This window comes from Ursus americanus, chromosome 8, assembly GCF_024610735.1.
Source record: "Ursus americanus isolate L20-20 chromosome 8, mUrsAme1.1.p, whole genome shotgun sequence".
Classification (NCBI taxonomy): Eukaryota; Metazoa; Chordata; class Mammalia; order Carnivora; family Ursidae; genus Ursus; species Ursus americanus.
Window position 1 is genome coordinate 54,487,666 of NC_142134.1, and position 18,545 is coordinate 54,506,210.

Sequence of the window (18,545 nt, forward strand, 5' to 3'; positions counted from 1 at the left end):
CGTGTATATATGTGTGCGTGTTTAATTTCTGTTGTTTGTATTTGCAACAGACTGAATATTTGTGTCTCTCCCCAATTCATATGTTGAATCCTAATCCCCAATGTGTTGATAGTAGGAGGTCGGGCCTTTCAGAGGTGATTGGGTCAAGAGGGTGGAGCCCCATATGAATGAGATCAATTCCCTATAACAGAGACACTGGAGAGATTCCTTGCACCCTTCCACCGTGTGAGAAGGCAGCCAATAAACTAGAAAGTGACACTCTGCCATAGCCTTGATCTCCAGCCTCCAGAACAGTGAGAAATAGATTTCTGTTATTTACAAGCAGCCCAGTCTATGGCAGTTTGTTATAGCAGCCTGCATGGACTAAACAATGTTTAAGTTTAGTTTTACATCTGTATTTATTTTCAAAAGAATCATAAGATATAGTAAAGCAAATGACGACCATTTCAGGCTACCCACCTTTCCCACCCAGCCTGTCATAATTGTAGATAATCAAGCATTCTCTGCTTCTTGCAGCCCCATTTTCATTCCCTTGCTCTCTTCACTGCTAATCAAGACTTTTTCAAAGAAGCCTCTGGATCACCATTTATCTCTGTTGCATGGAATGCAAAGGACGAAGCACATTTTGATGCATATAATCCCAATTTCAGTTTATACTCAGGAACCGAAACTATAACAAAAGTAAATTTGATTCAGTCTACTGAAGTATTATTATATATTAAAACCCAAACATGATGTTCCACTTAGACTGTATTTATTTAAGAGAAGGTATATGTGGATTATACTGTCTCATAAAACTGATCTATAAGAAGCCTGAAGTGGATTGACTAGGTAATTACCAGTTACAATAAAAGGTAGAATAGCAAATCGTTTTTCAGATGTGAAAAAAACACCGACTAATGTCATAGACAGGCAATATCCTTAAGTTGATAAATTACCTAATTACAGTAGAGGCAAAAAATACGTGCAACTAACACTGGAATGTGGCTATAAAACAGAGAGATTTTTGCTTTTGGTAATAAAACTACCAGCATTAAATTATTAGGGAAAATATTTTAAATATAAGGCACTACATGAAATGATAAAATACATTTCCAAGACTTTTTAGGATTTACCTCTAGCCTTAGGAATACGGAGAGCTCCTGCTACTAATTTTCATCACCTTTTCTCTTATTCCAAGTTCATTCTAAACTTCTTGTCTGAAGATCATCTATATAAGCATGAATAGAGAAGATGATGAAAACAAAATCTGAGAAGCTTTCACATTTTGTCACCCATCATGTTACATCATCTGTGATAAGCAATGGCTGTATCTCTTCCTTTTCTTGCATCTCCAAACATATGGGAAAAAAGTACCATTTTCTTGCCTTTACCTTTTTTCACAAGCCTCAGGTTATTCTAGGATTTCTATTTCTAGAAACTATTCTGAGACATCTGTGCCTCTCCTATATTCATCCTAAATTATGTGTCTTTTTCTCCATTTACATTTTTTTTTTACTTTTATTAAATTTGGTCCTCCCAGAGCTACCTTATTGATGATTTTTGAGATATCAGATCCACTCTTTTTTCTTCATCTATCAGATTTATGTTTTAGAGATCTTTTGATCCTCTTCTATTTTCAAATCCTGGAAACATGCTTACTTTTGATTGGAACACTTTGGAAAGAATTCTCTTAAAACGTAGTAGCAAACTTAATGTGCCTTTTCCTCTGCCAGCTACCGTGTGCCTTGAAACAATATGGCCAACACTTTTGATCACTCTTTCTGGTTAATATTTCACATGGCAATTTAATCTTTTAATACTATGGTCCAAGGAAGGCTATGTCTGGATTTTAAAATGCAAAACCAGAAAACAAAACAAAAAGCAAACAACTCCCACTCCCCCAACTACAAAAAAAATTACACCTCTTTACAGAACATCACCGTTGTCTCTGTACAAAAATGGTGCTTGTTGTTGTATTCTGAAGGCATATGTTGTTCTTTCTCTTCTGTTTCACTTGGTTTTGTAGAATTTCTATTACTTCTTAATATCTACTTCTCATTCAGAAAGGAAAAGAAAATACAAGGAATAGTTACAAGGTGTAAGTTCATTCCCATTATAATCTAAGAAATTTAACAGAATGAATTTAATAAAAAGTACATTTATAATGACTGACCACCTATAAAGTGATTGAGTCATAGATCCCTTTCACTTTTGTTATCAAGACAAGAAGCAGGAATCACCTATTCATATTCTGACTGATTACTTAATAGTCTTTTTAAAAAAAGTACTAACACAATTTAATGCAACTGAAAATGACTAAATCAGAGGTGTCATCAAACAACGGCATTTATACTTTAATTATCTATATGCTTAAAGATAGTGAGGTCAATTTATATTCCATCCATCATTAACAAAAGCTGTCTGCCTTGTATCAGTGTAAGTACTTTGTTATGCCAACTTTTATTTCTTTACATATGACTGACCTAAAGCTCAGAAAAATTTAATTAGAGGTATGGAATTCAGTTTAATAGCATTATTTTTTCTATGCAAGTTTTACATTAAAAAATATCCTAGAACTGCAAAGGAGGTAGTATACTTCTGTAAATGCTGAACTTTCTATCATGGATGGACTTAAAGCCTGGGATAGTTAGACTCCAATGTAACTATTTTCTGCTTTATCAGGGGCCATCACTTGGCAGAGTGCTTTTGGAGAAAATGGGCCAAACTTACAGTGGTAGAAAAATATTGTGGTGACTTCCTAGGGAATGTATATTTCAGTTCTTGCTAGGCAATCAGCACTCTGTTCAGTGTTACGTATGTGCACTTGGGGACAGGACTAATTGAAAGGGTAAGATTCAAAAGAGAATGAGGCTAGTTTTTTCTCTCTGGTTACAACATTGGCTTAATGGCTGTTCAGAACCAGATGACCCATCATCAGAGATCTTGTGCAATTTATAACAAATAAAAGAGAACACTACTATCTTTATTTTGTTTTCATAAATCAAGTTTTGAAAAAAGTAAAGAAAGAAAAAAGGCTGTTATATAATCACAAACAAATCCTTCCCAAATAGTACACGATGAGTAATTTATATCACTTTGAAGATGAATGACTGAAATGACCAATGCCCTATAGCCAAAGACCAGCTGTAGTTGAAGAAAGGTAATTTTGTGATTTGTCATCATGAGAATGAAAGGTACATGTGGAGAGCCGTGGAGTGTCTCCATTAGAGTGTGTTAGAAACGGCTTATTTTCAGGGGTGCCTGAGTGGCTCAGTTGGTTAAGCGTCTGCCTTCAGATCAGGTCATGATCCCAGTGCCCTGGCATAAAACCCTGCATCAGGCTCCAACCCTGCATCAGACTCCCTGCTCAGTGCGGAGCCAGCTTCTCCCTCCCACTCTGCCTGCTGCTCCCCATGCTTGTGCTCTCTCTCTCTGTCAAATAAATACATAAAATATTTCAAAAGAAGAAGGAGGAGGAGGAGGAGGAGGAGGAGGAGGAGAAAAAGAAGAAAGGGCTTATGCAGGACTTGGGCTTGGGTTAGGCGATTTTGAGGAGAGTTCAAGGTAGTTAAGACTTTGCAGTGGGTTGGATGCTGTCAGGAAGTTAAGGTAATTCTATCATTGGGTATCTTAATAACTCATTTAGAAAGTGAGAAGAGAAAGCAAGGCTAATGCTGCAACTGGTAATGAAGTCTCAGTCACTTATAATCAGTCAGAATAAGGATGAGTGATCATTTTTGTCATTTGGACAGTGGTCTTTTTTGTCTGGCTTCATTAGAGTCACCAAATGGCCTTAAATGATGATGTCCTGTGAAATGTATATATTTAACAGAAGAACATTGTGGGCTAGCTCTGAGTCTCAGGTGATCTCCTAGTAACACCAAGGCCTAGCTGATAATGCCAGGTCATTTATCTATCTGGTAAAGCAGCAAGGGCTGTTTTCCTATTTTTTAGAACATATTAGATAACTTAAAAGTATTTCAAATTAAATACAATAATTCAAACAAAAACACTAATTCAAAGGGATACATGCATCCCTGTGTTTATAGAAGCATTATTTACAATAGCCAAACTATGGAAGACGCCCAAGTGTCCACTGATAGATGAATAGATAAAGAAGAAGTGGTATATATACAATGGAATATTACTTAGTCATAAAAAAGAATGAAATCTTGCTATTTGCAAGGACATGGATGAAGCTGGAGAGTATTATGCTAGGTGAAATAAGTCAGTCATAAAAGACAAGTACCATATGATTTCACTCATATGTTAAGAAAAAACCAAACCAGCAAAAGAGAGAGAGAGAGAGAGAAAGAGAGAGAGAGAGACCAAGAAACAGACCCTTAACTACAGAGAACAAACTGATGGTTACTGGAGTGGGGGTGGGTGGAGGGATGGGGGAAGTAGGGGATGGGGATTAAAGAGTATATTTATCATGATGAAAAAATAAATTAAATGAAGACTAAAAAGAATTTTCAAATAAATTGTAAAATAATGAAACTCCAAGTCAATCCATTTACCAATAGGCACAGTGTATTCCATTTTGCCAGACATGATGACATATGTTGGATTAGAAGAAGAAAAAGGAGGAGTAGGAGAAAGGGAGAAGGGGGAGGGGGAGAGAAGAAGGAACAAGGGATAGCATTCTAAAGAGTGTAAGAGAAAGTTGGTGAGAAGACTTCTGAGATTACCCTAATAATCCATGACTCCTGATACTCACATTCTTTTGCAATCCCTTCCCTTTGAGTGTGTGCTGGCCCTCATGATTTGCTTCTAATGGACAGAACATGACAAAACTGGTAAGATATCATTGCTAATATATTGGTCTCTCTCTCTCTCTCTCTCTCTCTCTCTCTCTCCCTCTCTCTCTCTGAAGAAGAAAGCTACCATGTTGTAAGCTTCTGTGTGGAGAGTCCCACATAGCAAGGACCTGAGGGAGGTCTCCTGCTGGCAGCCAGCAAGGAACTGCAGCCCTTGGCTCATCGGCCCATGAAGAACCAAATCCTGCCGACAACCATGTGAATGAGACTGGGAGCACATTGTCTCCTTGTCAAGCCTTGAGATAACTATAGTTCCTGGTTGACAACTTGATCTCAATCTGATAAAAGACCTTGGGATGGAGGACCCAGGTAAGCTGCATCTGGATTCCTGGTCCACAGAACCTGTGTAATAAAATGTTGGTAGTTTTAAACCATTAAGATTTGGGATAATCTGTTACACAGCAACAGATAACTAATACCGGAGATTGGGGCAGGATAAGAGTTAGTTTAAGTAAGTGAGGAATCCAGGACATAGATTTTAAGGAGGCACTTATGCTCCAGGCTGTGCAAGTTCCTCACTCATCCTGGTCCAGCTCTGCAGGAAAAACAATGTTTGGAAATGAAACATGAAAGTGATATTGCAGAAGGGATGGGAACTTTGGTTATAAATTTCTTAAACTATTATATATACGTTTGTGATAGTTCAATTCCACTAATATCCAATGTCAAAATTACAAGTACTCTAGGAACTTCAGTGAGAATGATAGCTAGTTAGATAAAACAAGAAATATGAAGTTTTACATAGCACTATACACACCTGTTTTTAGGGAAATTTAGAAAATTGTGTTCTTTTTTAAAATTTTTTTTTAATTTAAATTCAGTTAGCCAAGGTATAGTACATCACTGGTTTTTGATATAATGTTCAATGATTCCTCTGTTCAGTATAACACCCAGTGCTCATCACATGTTCTTAAGGTAGGAGGTGGAAGGCAGAAGAGAGATATCTCTTTGTTGCTTAAATGTTGTAAAATATTTGCTATAGGAGGATTTCTTGGTAATATCTTATATATACTAGTTTTATGAGCTAATCTCCCTAAACACCACAGCAGGAAGTAGACTGAGAAAGGATTAAAGCGCCAACATAAAATATGAATGCACTGTAAGGCACAGCAGGAATGACATGAATGAATGAGTCATTAAGCAGAACCTTGAGTGTGCCAAGAGCCAAGTTGTGAAAGAAACCACTTTTAAGAACTTCAAGATAAACCTAAGTTATGTTCAAATATCAGATCAGGAAATGTTGGTAGTTAAAGAAAAGTTAAAAAATGGAAATATTTAATGATATTTTAATAGAAGTTAATTTTGACTTTAAGTGCTTCAAAAAACAAAGCAAATTGTTGTTTTTGTAATATATGCCATTCCTGAGCAAGCCAACAGCTCATTATCAAAATTCAAATCACAGAAATTTCAAAACAACTTAGACCAGTTCTTCTCAAATTTTAGTGTGCATATGACTCACTTAGGGATCTTGTTAAAAAGTAGATTATAATTTAGCTGGTCTGGGGTATAGCCTATGATTCTGCATTTTATAATCTCCTAGATAATATCTATCTAACAAGCTGCCTGGTGACCGCACTTTGAGTTACAAGGTCTCAGAGCAATGCTCCTAGAAGTATGGTCCCAGGAAAAGCAGTATTACCTGGGAACTTATTAGGAATGCAAATTCTTGGACACAAGTCCAGACCACAGAATCAGAAGCTTGAGATGTCCAGCAATTTTCAACCTATCAAAGCCTTTGCATGATTCTGAGATGTGAGGTCTTAGAGTGTAGTCTTTCTTTTTTTTTTTTTTAAAGATTTTATTTATTTATTTGACAGAGAGAGAGACAGCCAGCGAGAGAGGGAACACAGGCAGAGGAAGTGGGAGAGGAAGAAGCAGGCTCCCAGTGGAGGAGCCTGATGTGGGGCTCGATCCCAGAACACTGGGATCACGCCCTGAGCTGAAGGCAGACGCTTAACGACTGAGCCACCCAGGCACCCCAGAGTATAGTCTTTCTGAACCAGGGGTACAAATCAGAAACACTTACAGAATTTTTAGGGAAATATAACTGCGCAGACCTTACTTAGCTCTAAAGAGTCTGATGAAGATGGTGGGAAGTGGAGCCTGGAGAAATTTCTAGGAAGTCTCCTTGGGGGGGGGGTAGAGGCAATAATTTAAACCTGAGAAACAGGTTTATAACAATTGCATTGGGGTTCAATGACTTGCCCAAGGTTTGAGAAGCAGAAATAAGACTGCCCTTATTCTCATACCAATTCTTTTCCTGGCACCTCAAGATGATACCAGGAGGACTTTAAATAATGCAAAACGGTCCCTCTCTCATGGAATGGAAATGATCCTCTTGGGATAAAGACACAGTTGCTCATTCTGACTTGCTGTCTGTGACATAGACAACTCAAAGGCCTGCATCAGTCACTTAATTACATTCTCTTTCAGGAGTTTTACACTGAAGTTACAACATAGAAATTGAAGAGTTGCTTGAAGCAGAGCTGTGATAGCCAACCAGGCAAAGCTTTGAGAGCATGGCCAATATAATACATAATGCTAGCACAGGGGCATGGGTGTTATATATAATGGTTACTTAAATATTTCCTTACTTTCTAAAAGGTGTTTTAAAAATAGTTTGTTTTTTGGTTGTTTTTTTAAAAGATTTTATTTATTTATTTATTTATTTATTTATTTATTTATTTATTTATTTATTTTTATTTGACAGAGAGAAACAGCCAGCGAGAGAGGGAACACAAGCAGGGGGAGTGGGAGAGGAGGAAGCAGGCTCCCAGAGATGCAGGGAGCCCAACATGGGGCTCGATCCCAGGACGCTGGGATCATGACCAGAGCCAAAGGCAGATGCTTAATGACTGAGCCACCCAGGTGCCCCATAAAAATAGGTTATTTTTAAAATTTAAAACTTTTTTTTTTTGTTTATTTACTTGAGAGAGAGAGAGAGAGAGAGCACAGAGGGAGAGGGAGAGGCAGAGGGAGAAGCAGACTCCTGGCTAAGCAGAGAGCCCCACACAGGGCTCAATCCCAGGACCCTGAAATCATGACCTGAGCTGAAGGCAGATGCTTAACCAACTGAACCACCCAGGCACCCCTGAAAAATAGGTTATTTTTAGAATTGGTGGTTTATTTCCTTCTAATTTCTATGTTTTATAACTTTTTCAGCTTAAAAAATTCTTGTTCAGCTACATATTTTCACTACTATGTGATAAAGATTTTTACCTAAAGTGAACTCCTTTGAGAAAGCTCTTAATGTTAGAAGAGAAAGCATGTTGACAAGTGTTTATCACTTGCATATATCTTATTCTATGCTCTTACAGAATTTGAATATCAAATATATTTAATAGTACCCAGAACCCTTCTGGAATGCTGTTCCAAGGGGTATCTCTGGGCCCTTTAGGACAATGTGAAGGGGATTTTAGGGAGTGTCTGAGTCCTTTAGATTCATGGAAAATGGTTCTGAATTTGAGTGATGCTGCCCCCTTAAATGACTTTAAAAATAGGTGGAAATGTTTTTATTTTTACACTGACAAATGACATTTAGTAGAAGAAGGCAGGCAAGGCAAATTTATGATTTGTACCCCTGGTTCAGAAAGACTACACTCCAAGACAGTGGTACTCCAACCTCACGTCTCAGAATCACCCGGAGGCTTTGACAGGTTGAAAATTGCTGGGCATCTCAAGCTTCTGATTCTGTGGTCTGGACTTGTGTCCAAGAATTTGCATTCCTCGTAAGTCCCCAGGTAACATTGATACTGCTTCTCCTGGGACCACACTTTCAAGATCATTGTTCTGAGACCTTGTAACCCATGCTGCACTGAGAGAGAGAGTCTGGCATAACAAAGAAGGATTCCACACCAAATGGCACTCCTTTAACAAACATTTAAGGAAGGAATCATGGATTCTACTTTGCAATCTCAAGGAATAGGGTAGAAGGAGAAAATGCCCTCTGGATATATGGATCGCACTATGAAGTGACAGGGGTCGTTCTATCTAGGGAACAGCAGCAGATGGAGGCAGTTAAAAGCAAGCTAATCCCAGGCTTTGAAAATACTCAATGAAAGATATGTTTTAAAAAAATGCATTCTTCTTAGAATGCTCAGCAGGAAAGATCAACATGCACTTTGATAATGATGCTGAAAGTATCTCTAACTAAAAAACAGAGGAAAGAAGCCTGGAAGGTAAGCAAATAAGCAAGGGACAGGAAAGAGTTTACCCAAACACAGTCAATGGCATGATTTGTGGCCAAGGAATATGGGGAGGAAAGACAGCTGCAATGAATATCGTCCCATAGGCTTCTCATTGATGGTCTGGTTTTATTTCAGAGGTGAATTTTATGCTTTATAGAAGAGTCCTTTCCAGCCAGAGATATGCATGGTGATCTCACTGGGTAGCTTTTCCCAAATTAGGCATAGCTTTTACTTGACCTCAGACCTCAGACCTCAGTTTATAAGCAGAAGTCCAGGTATTATGCGTGGGCATATATCATGTGTACTTTAAACAATTTCTCAGAGAAATCCGAAACCATTGTCAGTTAAGAAGCACCATTCCAGAAGAATTGATAAATAACATTTCTTCTCCTTCTCCTTATTCTTTTATTCTTATTCTTATTATTATATTTTACTTGGTAGGAACATTTCACATGAGATCTATCCTCAACAGACTTTTAAGTGTACAATACAGTGCTGTTAACTTAAGGAATAATGTTGTGCAGTAGCTCTCCAGAACTTATTCAGGACTGCAAAAAAACACTAGTTTTCTCTGCCCATGTTGTCGTGCTACAGGGTGGCAAATTCCTGACTACACGTCTCAGGAAGAGTCTCGACTATAGCTATGCTGTCACATAGGGGAGTGTTTTACAAAAATTTAAAATGAAATAACAGACGAATAGAATCTTTCTGTTATTTTTTTTACTGAAGAGCAAAAAAAAAAAAAAAAAAAACCATTTTCCCCTGCAATCTTATGACAAAATTTTGGGAGTCCAGAAAAAATCTTGAATGTTATAGATTCTTTTCAATATAAAATTTTTTTATTTAATTAATTATTTAATTAATTTTTGTTATTGTGTTCAATTAGCCAGCATATAGTACATCGTTAGTCTTTGATGTAGTGTTACAGATTCAACAAAGAGACTTTGAGTGGGGGAAGGCTGGGAGGGAGAGAGAGAGAATCACCACAGAGAGAGAATTTGGGGTATCTTAAGCAACAATGACAATAATATAAAGTCTAATCAGTTCTCTTTAAGCACCTTTTGCCCTTCATCTCTACTTTGATGCCCAGTTTAAGGAAAATTGTGAGGTATTGTTTATGAGTTTAGGAGACTCTCAGCTTTGGTCTTTGTCAAATGCTTATAGCATCTTGTTTTTTCAACACATACATGCATTGTTCAGTAACTCATAGCAGAGAGCATCTATCCCATCTTATTAGCGTTTCATGTATTTTTAAATTTGTAAGGCATTGTGCTTATTATTTAGTGTGATATTAAAATATTCATTTGAAATGAGTTGGGGACCCTAGGAGGTCAATTTCATACTAATTACTTTGTCATGCACTTCCTTCTTCCCAGGGTGGATGATTTTCACTTCTAAATGAAATTCGTAAATTACCAAACATTTGAAAGGGATAGTACCTGGAATAATTTACACCTGCTCTGAATGATGACAGCATAGATTTTATGTTCAGCAAATGAAGGTTTGAAGTCCCTGAAATCCAAGCCTAAAATTTTTGCTTATGATATTTATCTCCAAGTACATCTTTCTAGTTAGTATTTTTAATATTTAGTCATAATAATTGTATATCTGGAAAATAACTTTGGTACATAAAATCATCCATGCACTACTTTTAGGATTAGAGATTTTTTTATGATAAATAGATGATAGATACATAGATAGATAAATAGAGATTCCTAGATATGCAAATTGCTAGATATATAGATGTATCTGTAACTACATAGATATGTACATGGATAGATGGATAGATGGCTGGCTAGAAACATTACTGAATTATCTTGATGGGACAAAAGTTAGTAACTTCTCTTCACCTAGAACCAGTGATAATAAATGTTCCAACCATCTTGGCTCCTCTTTAATGAGTTATCTCCTGGTGGAAGGAGCTCTTGATAATTTTATCGGTGTGAAATAGAAAATGTCATTGTCAGCAGGTGGCACGGGGACCCTCTGTTTTTTCTTGTAAACCCCATGTATAAACTTCCTTTGCAGGTTTTTTGGAGGGGGAGGCAGAGGGTTGGGGGTCTTCATGTCCAACAACTGCCTGGGACTGGATGAATAATTTCAAGTAAAGTGGTAGGAGTAGAGAGGCCATTTTCTACCTCAGGTTGAATTTGTTATACGTAACTCAGTTTCCACTGACAATGCAGCTGGGAGTTTGATCCTTAACTTTTTCTAATGTCTATCTTTAATTGCTTTAATACTTGGAGAGAGAAAAGGTAGAGAATTAACTCCCTTCCCCCACTATCTCTCATTAAAATAAGTTTCTTAACAGATTATGCTTCTATTTCAAATTAAGAAATCAATAAGATTTTGATACAGCCAACTTCAGCAATGATGGTTTATCATTCCGGTATGTCAAATAGAAATACAATTTATGAACAGTATATGTTGTATGATCTCTTGAGCTTTTCCCACTAGTCATTTGTTTCAATACCTTTTCATATATCTTCTTTCTTTCATACTATATTGAGTCAGATCTTACTTTATTAACTGGCTATAGAGTTATTGAATGGACTTGAATCAAATTAATGTAGAGCTTGAGAATTATATAATGTTCTGTTTGAAGAGTATTTTGAATTTTTTAGACAAATAAGAGGAAATCTCTTAAAATTGTTACATACCTCCTGCGTATTGTCATTACAGGCCACGAAGATTATTAAAATTTTCTTATAAATGCTCCATCTTTATGCTCCATTTCCATTCCTTGTGATCAATTTTTAGCCAACCAAAAAGGAGGGATTATAGTGTAATAGAGAAAGCATGGACTTTGGAGTCAATATGAGTAAGGGACAGGTGGGGCTAGGTAGGGAGAGATAGGTAGGGTCTACATGACCAGGCTCACGCAGGGGGCTATGTGTTCAGGCTCCCAGAAATCCCAGATGTGGAAAAATGCTGAGGCATACAAAACCAGAGATAAGAGAATATAATGAGACTAACAAGACTACCTCATTTGTCTTAAATGTCAGAGATGAGATACTCTATGATGGCTACAGCTGGACCACTGAAAATGACCAAACTTCAAAGAAAAAGTAAACACAGCACTATCAGTGGTAAAGATGTCAAGAAGATTTAAGCTCCCTAGGCAGTTTTTAATAAAAGACTACCAGTGAAAGCCCACAGTGGCAACCCGTTTGGGATCCCTCTCACTCTAGAGAGCTTTTTTCTTTCCTTTCTGTTCTCACCTTCACTTAATAAACTTTCACTGCACTTCACCCTTTTGTGTCTGTCAGATCCATTCTTCGACTACATGAGATAAGAACCCTGCCATCCTGCATCAAATAGATGTGTGTAAAAGCCTGGCTTTGTGATTTTTTAACTCTTCAGCTTTGGGTATGAATTAACCTGCTCTCAGTTTTCTCACCTATGAAATGGGAGTTATAATATATAGCAGTTAAGGTTGTCACAAAATTAAGCAGAATGTATTTTTTCCTCTGTTTATTAATGTTTGTCTAAATCCATAGACTACATCCCTCATATTTCTCATCTTATATATTAAATAATTCTTGGAATTTACAATAATTATCTTTTGTCTCAGGAAGGCTTTATACCACAAGAGTTAACCCTGCAATGACACATCTATATTTCATGTCCCTAAACCAATGGTTTTTGTTTATTAATGCAGGGCAGACATCGAAGGCAATTATTTCTTTTTCCTAAGAATTTGAAACTGACAGTCACTAGAATGAGTCATCTTCATGTCAGGACCCTAGAAATACCATGAGATCCCTGGAGCTACTGAAGTACATGCCCTTCCTGAAGCCTGGCCATGCACTATTCATGAGCATCTGGGATGCAGTATGGCAGAGTAGATAAGGGCACAGGGCCAAGAGTCGGGCTGTCTAGGTTTGAATCCCAGATCTGTCACTTACTAATGTGTGACCTTGGGAGGCTTATATAACAGTTTATTGATCTATAAAATGCATATTATAGCTGTAAATACCTTACAGAGACTATGGGAGAATGCAGTAAGGTAATTACATAAAGAACTTAGACTGGTGCCCGGAACAAAACGGACACCTACAAGTGGCAGCTATTATTAGGATTCTGGGAGATATTCTAGTCTCCTTCCAATGAACAGCCTGCACTCTTTTATCTTTATTCTTAGATAAACTATTGTAGGGTTTTTTTTATTGCTTATAACCAAATGAACCTCAACGAAAACTTGGAGAAAGCTGTCTTTGGTATTTTGTTTGAACCAGTTCCGTTCATGCCCCTTAGATATGTTTACTGCTAAAATGAAAATACCATACAGGTAAGAGAGGAAAAGTGTTCAGAACATAATTCTATTGTCTAAAATTGATAGCTTTCTTTTTATTCTTCATCAATTCAAAATAATGAATTAAATTTTTAAGGAGAAAGATAGTTTTCAGTGAATGAACAAATATTTTGTGGTTTGTAAAATATAAGCAAATATTTTACAAATAAATCCATTTGTCTTTAATAACAATTAATTATGAACATTTATTGTGTGCTGGGTCATTTGTTAGGTGCTGAGCATAGAGTAGGGAGGAAAAATATCTCTGCCCTCATTTGGCTTGCATTTGAGAGCGAGAATAATAAAACAAATATTGCTTATTTAAGGTAGTATCAGGTAATAGTTAAGTGCCAGGTAATGAAGGAAAAAACTAAGGCTGGGTGGAGAGTAATGCTCAAGTGTTATATTTATCAAGGGAATCAGAAAGTCTTCTTTGAAGAAGCGTCATTTAAACAGCTAAGCCCTCAGCATAATACCTTCCAGTTCCATCCACGTCAATGTAAATGGTAAATATTCATCCTTTCGGATGGCTGAGTAATATTCCATTATATATATGAACCACATCTTCCTTATCCATTCATCTGTTGAAGGGCGTCTTGGCTCTCTCTACAGTTTGGCTATTGTGGACATTGCTGCTATGAACATTGGGGTGCAGGTGCTCCTTCAGATCACTGCATTTGTATCTTTGGGGTCAATACCCAGTAGTGCAATTGCTGGGTTGTAGGGCAGTTCTATTTTTATCTTTTTGAGGAACCTCCATACTGTTTTCCAGAGTGATTATACCATCTTGCATTCCCACCAGCAGTGTAAGAGGGTTCCCCTTTCTCTGATTCCTTGCCAACATTTGTTGTTTCCTGACTTGTTCATTTTAGTCGCTCCGACTGGTGTGAGGTGGTATCTCATTGTGGTTTTGACTTGTATTTCCCTGATGCTATATGTGAAACATAAAAAACAGGGCAGAGGAATGTAGGTGAAGGGGGGGGAAACAGAATGGGAAGTCATCAGAGAGGGAGAAAAACCATGAGAGACTCTTAACTATAGGAAACAAACAGGGCTGCTGGAGGGGAGGTAGGTGGGTGGATGGGGTAATTAGGTGATGGGCGTTAAAGAGAGAATGTGATATGATATGACGAGCACTGGGTGTTATATGCAACTGATGAACTACTGAACTCTACATCTGAAACTAACGATGTGCTATATTTTGGCTAATTGAATTTAAATAGAAAAAGAAAAAAATATAAACAGCTAAATCCTATTGCAGTAGGTATCAGGAAGCCTAATTTTATAGATGAGGAATCTGATTCCTCCCCACCCCAACTCCCCCGGTCACACAGCTAGAGAATAAATGGATCAGGCACTGAACTCAGGCAGGCTGGCTCCAGAGTTGACCATCATTATTCCATGCAAGAGGGGTCTATGCAAAACAATCTCCAAAGGCCAGAGGAACCGTAAGACCAAAGAAAAAGGCTGACAAGTCCAGCTAGACAAGAAATAGTTTATTAGGAGAACTTATGGACAGAGTGTGTCTTGGGCAGCTTCCAGAGGAGTAAATGTCTGCGACCTCACTTCCCTAATACCTGCTTTTATAGCCCTAGAGGCTGGAAGTACTGCTGAGAGACCAGGAGGTGGTGGTGGGGGGATGTTTGAGAAACTTAATGGTAGCTTGAGGGCAGATCAAGGATGATATGCCCCAAGTGGATACTTAAGGATGTAATTAAACAAAGAAAGAACTGGGGGGGTGGGGGCTGTACTCCAGAAGGTTTTAGATCATAGGGTAATCACCAGGGAGGATTTGTTCAAGATGGTATAAGTCCGGTTCACACAACCCTATTAAAAATGACTCTATGTTTACCAGTGTCAAATGAAAAAGATCATATTAAATTTGTTTTGTTTTCTTTGCTGTGTAGCTTTTGGTACCACTGACTTTTCCTTTTCTTCTGCCTCCATTTCCCATTCTGGTACACTTTTTATATGCATACATATCCTAGAACAAAATACTAGTATTCAACAGAGCTTGCTAACTCGGCTGGCAATTAATTTTACCATGTAGTCTACTTTCTGTTCTTTGTCCTTTTAATACATTACAAATCAGAACAGCATGTCTAAAGGGCAGCTAAACAAACCAACAAACAATTTCGTACACTTGCTGAGTCCTACATATTGCAACCTTTGACTTCAGAAGTTTTTAATGTATAATATATTAAACAAGTCAAGGCTCAAAAAGTCACCCATTTTATAGTCCTCTATTTAACTCAATGGGAATAACCCTGGCTTTTCCAAACGTATACTTTGGAACAAAAAGGGAAATATGTTAATTCATCAGAGTTAGTTGTTTATTTTTGGTAAGTACCAATTCACTGTAAATATGGCTTATATTACTTTTCATGAACTACATGCTTGTGTAAAATATGGCACTGCGGGTCATTATGATTGGGGGTTAGGGAGAGCGGATTGAGCTGAAGGAATATGTTGCTTGCTGAAATGCTTTGGGTTATAAAAAGCAGCTGGGTCTGCTTATTTAGTGCATTGCTTTTGCTTTCTTATGTTACTGCAGGTAGAAATGAGCAATGACCAAGAGCTCCCCCTGAAAGTCCTTTCATCTGGCTGGATTTCTCATCACATTAGTTAGCTCCTATTGTATCGTTTCACTCCATGGCCTTTAACTTTGACTTGGAGATACAGCTATTTACTATGACATTATTAATAATAAGAAGAAATAACAAAAATAGTTTTCCCTAATTCAGCCTCTATTACAAGTGATTAATCTTTACAAAAATTCTACAGGTCAGTAGGTGTTATTAGCCCTAGTTGAAGAAATTTTGAGACAGGTTAAATAATTTGCCGACACCCACATTGCTGGTGCATATGTTAGGGCTCGGAAGGAGTTCACGCTCCTTCTTCTGAACACACATGTAGTTACAAAGACATCATATTTTCTCAGCTAACATTTGCGTGTTGTAGTAGTTAAGAACTGAGTCTGTGAAATCAGTCAAACGTGAGTTCAGCTAGTGGCTCTTCAATAAGTGAGCTTATATAAATCTGTTTTTCTATCTGTAAAATAAGGACAGTAGTACCTACTTCATAATAGGACTGTAAAAGTTAATGAAATAATTCCTGTAAAACATAGTGAGTACCCAATACATTTCTTTGAACATTATGATTATAATTATTTTAAAAATTATGATGATATCATATTATTCTGTTAAAAGAACACATCAGACTTTTGCAAATATCTTTGGGCTGATAACTGTTCTGTAGTACATAGATCAATCATGCAATATTGCCGCTTACCTATCCCCTATGACAGGGTCAATTGCAAAGCAGAGCTTCAAAGTTCATGATCCACATATTGTGGTTGTGTTACTAGCCCTTCACAGAGTTTTTAGAAAATTATGTTTGAATGCGTCTGTGTTGCTCCATTAATACTCTTAGTTTGACTACCTGGTCCCTATCTTAGGGCTTGCCATTAATTTTAAATAGATTTATTCATTTATAGAAATTTAAATGATATTGGTCAACTCATTCCATACCTTTCAAGAATTGCTCTGAAGGGGCCCTACTCTTTGCCAAACTCTAAAGTGAGGATATTAAAATGAGTAAGTCACTTTCCTTTTCTCTTTAAGCAGTGCTTTTCATATTCTAATGGACATTTTAATTAACTAAAGAATTCTATTAAAATTCAAATTTTAACTTAGTTGATATAGGGTAGAATGTGAGCTTCTGCATTTCTAACAAGCTTGCAGCTGCTGCTGCTGGTCTGTGGGCCATACTTGGAGTTTTAAGAACTTAGGGAGCTCACAGTTGTGTTTTATAATCAGAGGTGAATTCTGATGCACAATATTATTAACAGAGGATATGATCAATACTGGGTGAAATGAAAATAATTAGGAATACATTGCGGAAGCAGAATTTGGTCTTGAATGTCAAGTCATCTCCTACCAATCTAGCCATGTAACTGCCAAATAACAATGCCCAATTTGTTTTTTGATGCATTTGTAACAGTGTCTCTATTATTTCCAAAGAATGCTTGGTTTTGGATGAGTTAACGCTATAAATTTTTGTCCTCCTAGGTGTTCCTGGCCTGCCTACCAGTGCCTGCCATTTTTCAATATACAATTCCTAAGTAGGGGAATACCTTCTAGAAATTTTACATTAAAATCTTAACCCACTGATTAGCCTTTGTAATTCTGAGTAACTGAATGCTTTCACCTAATTTTGATATACTTTTTTTTTTCAAGATTTTATTTATTTGAGAGTGAGAGAGCATGAGCAGGGGGAGGGGCAGAGGGAAAAGGAGTAGCAGACTCCCTACTGAGCACAGAACCCAGGCTCCATCCCAGGACCTGGAGATCATGACCTGAGCCAAAATTAGATGCTCAACCAACTGAGCCACCCAGGTGCCCCAAATTTTTATATACTTTCAATCTTCTGTAACATTTCATCTGACTCTTGATGGTTAAAGTCCAAAGATAAATGTGAAACCAGAAGTTTGAGAAATATGGGTGTAAGATGTGGCATGACAGGAGCAATAAATAATGACCAGAGCTGTTCAAAGATAAAATAAGCTGGAGATAATCAAGGGCATCATCAAAATTGTCTAATTTCTGAAGATATTGCTGAGAGATTAGAATACCAGAAGGGCAGATATAAAGAGACCCACAGCATTGGCATCACACGGGGGATTGTCAGATAGCAGAGCCTCAGGCCCCACCCCAAACCTAGTGAGTTAGAATTAGCTTTTGACAAGACCTGTGGGTGATACATTCACACTTTAGTTTAAGAAGCACAAATCTACACACTACAGCTACCACTGAGAGATTCTGCGATTCAGGTTCAAGTTTGGAAAACCTTTGAATTGCTGTTTTCCAAAAGGATATGTAGGTTTATATCTACACTTGTCTAGATGGTAAAGAGCCATAAGGATCAGAAATTGACTCTAGCTCTAAATTGACCCCATATCCTCACTAACCCAAAGTATCCTAAAGAGATTGGATTGGTGGGTACACCAAAGTTTCTTAGACTTCAGCATGTATCAGAATACGCTGGAAGATTTGTTAAAATGCAGAATGTAAGATCTACCTCCAAATTTTCTGATGTAGTAGGTCTAGTATGGGGCCTGAGAATTTGCATTTCTAACAAGTGTCCAGGAATGCTAATGCTCTTGATCCAGTGTCCACGCTTTGAGAACCACTGCCATAAATGAAAAGTTGGCTGTTCTGTTCATTTCAACCTATGTCAGACAAATCTGAATCTAAATAAAAA

At 37.4% G+C, this 18,545-nt stretch overlaps 1 protein-coding gene and 1 long non-coding RNA gene across 18 annotated transcripts in view; both read left to right on the plus strand.

Moving 5' to 3' along the window:
* LOC148109595 (uncharacterized) overlaps window positions 1-5,106 on the plus strand; it is a 93,029-nt gene extending 87,923 nt beyond the window's left edge. Inside the window, exon 3 of the long non-coding RNA XR_015725408.1 lies at window positions 4,859-5,106. This is a non-coding gene — a long non-coding RNA (uncharacterized LOC148109595). The remainder of the gene's footprint in view (window positions 1-4,858) is intronic.
* Window positions 5,107-15,503: 10,397 nt separating this feature from the next.
* ARAP2 (ArfGAP with RhoGAP domain, ankyrin repeat and PH domain 2) overlaps window positions 15,504-18,545 on the plus strand; it is a 562,492-nt gene continuing 559,450 nt past the window's right edge. For all 17 annotated transcript variants that reach the window (XM_087864225.1, XM_087864226.1, XM_087864224.1 and 14 more), the window contains exon 1: window positions 15,504-15,625. The gene's annotated coding sequence lies outside the window, so the exon portion shown is untranslated. The remainder of the gene's footprint in view (window positions 15,626-18,545) is intronic.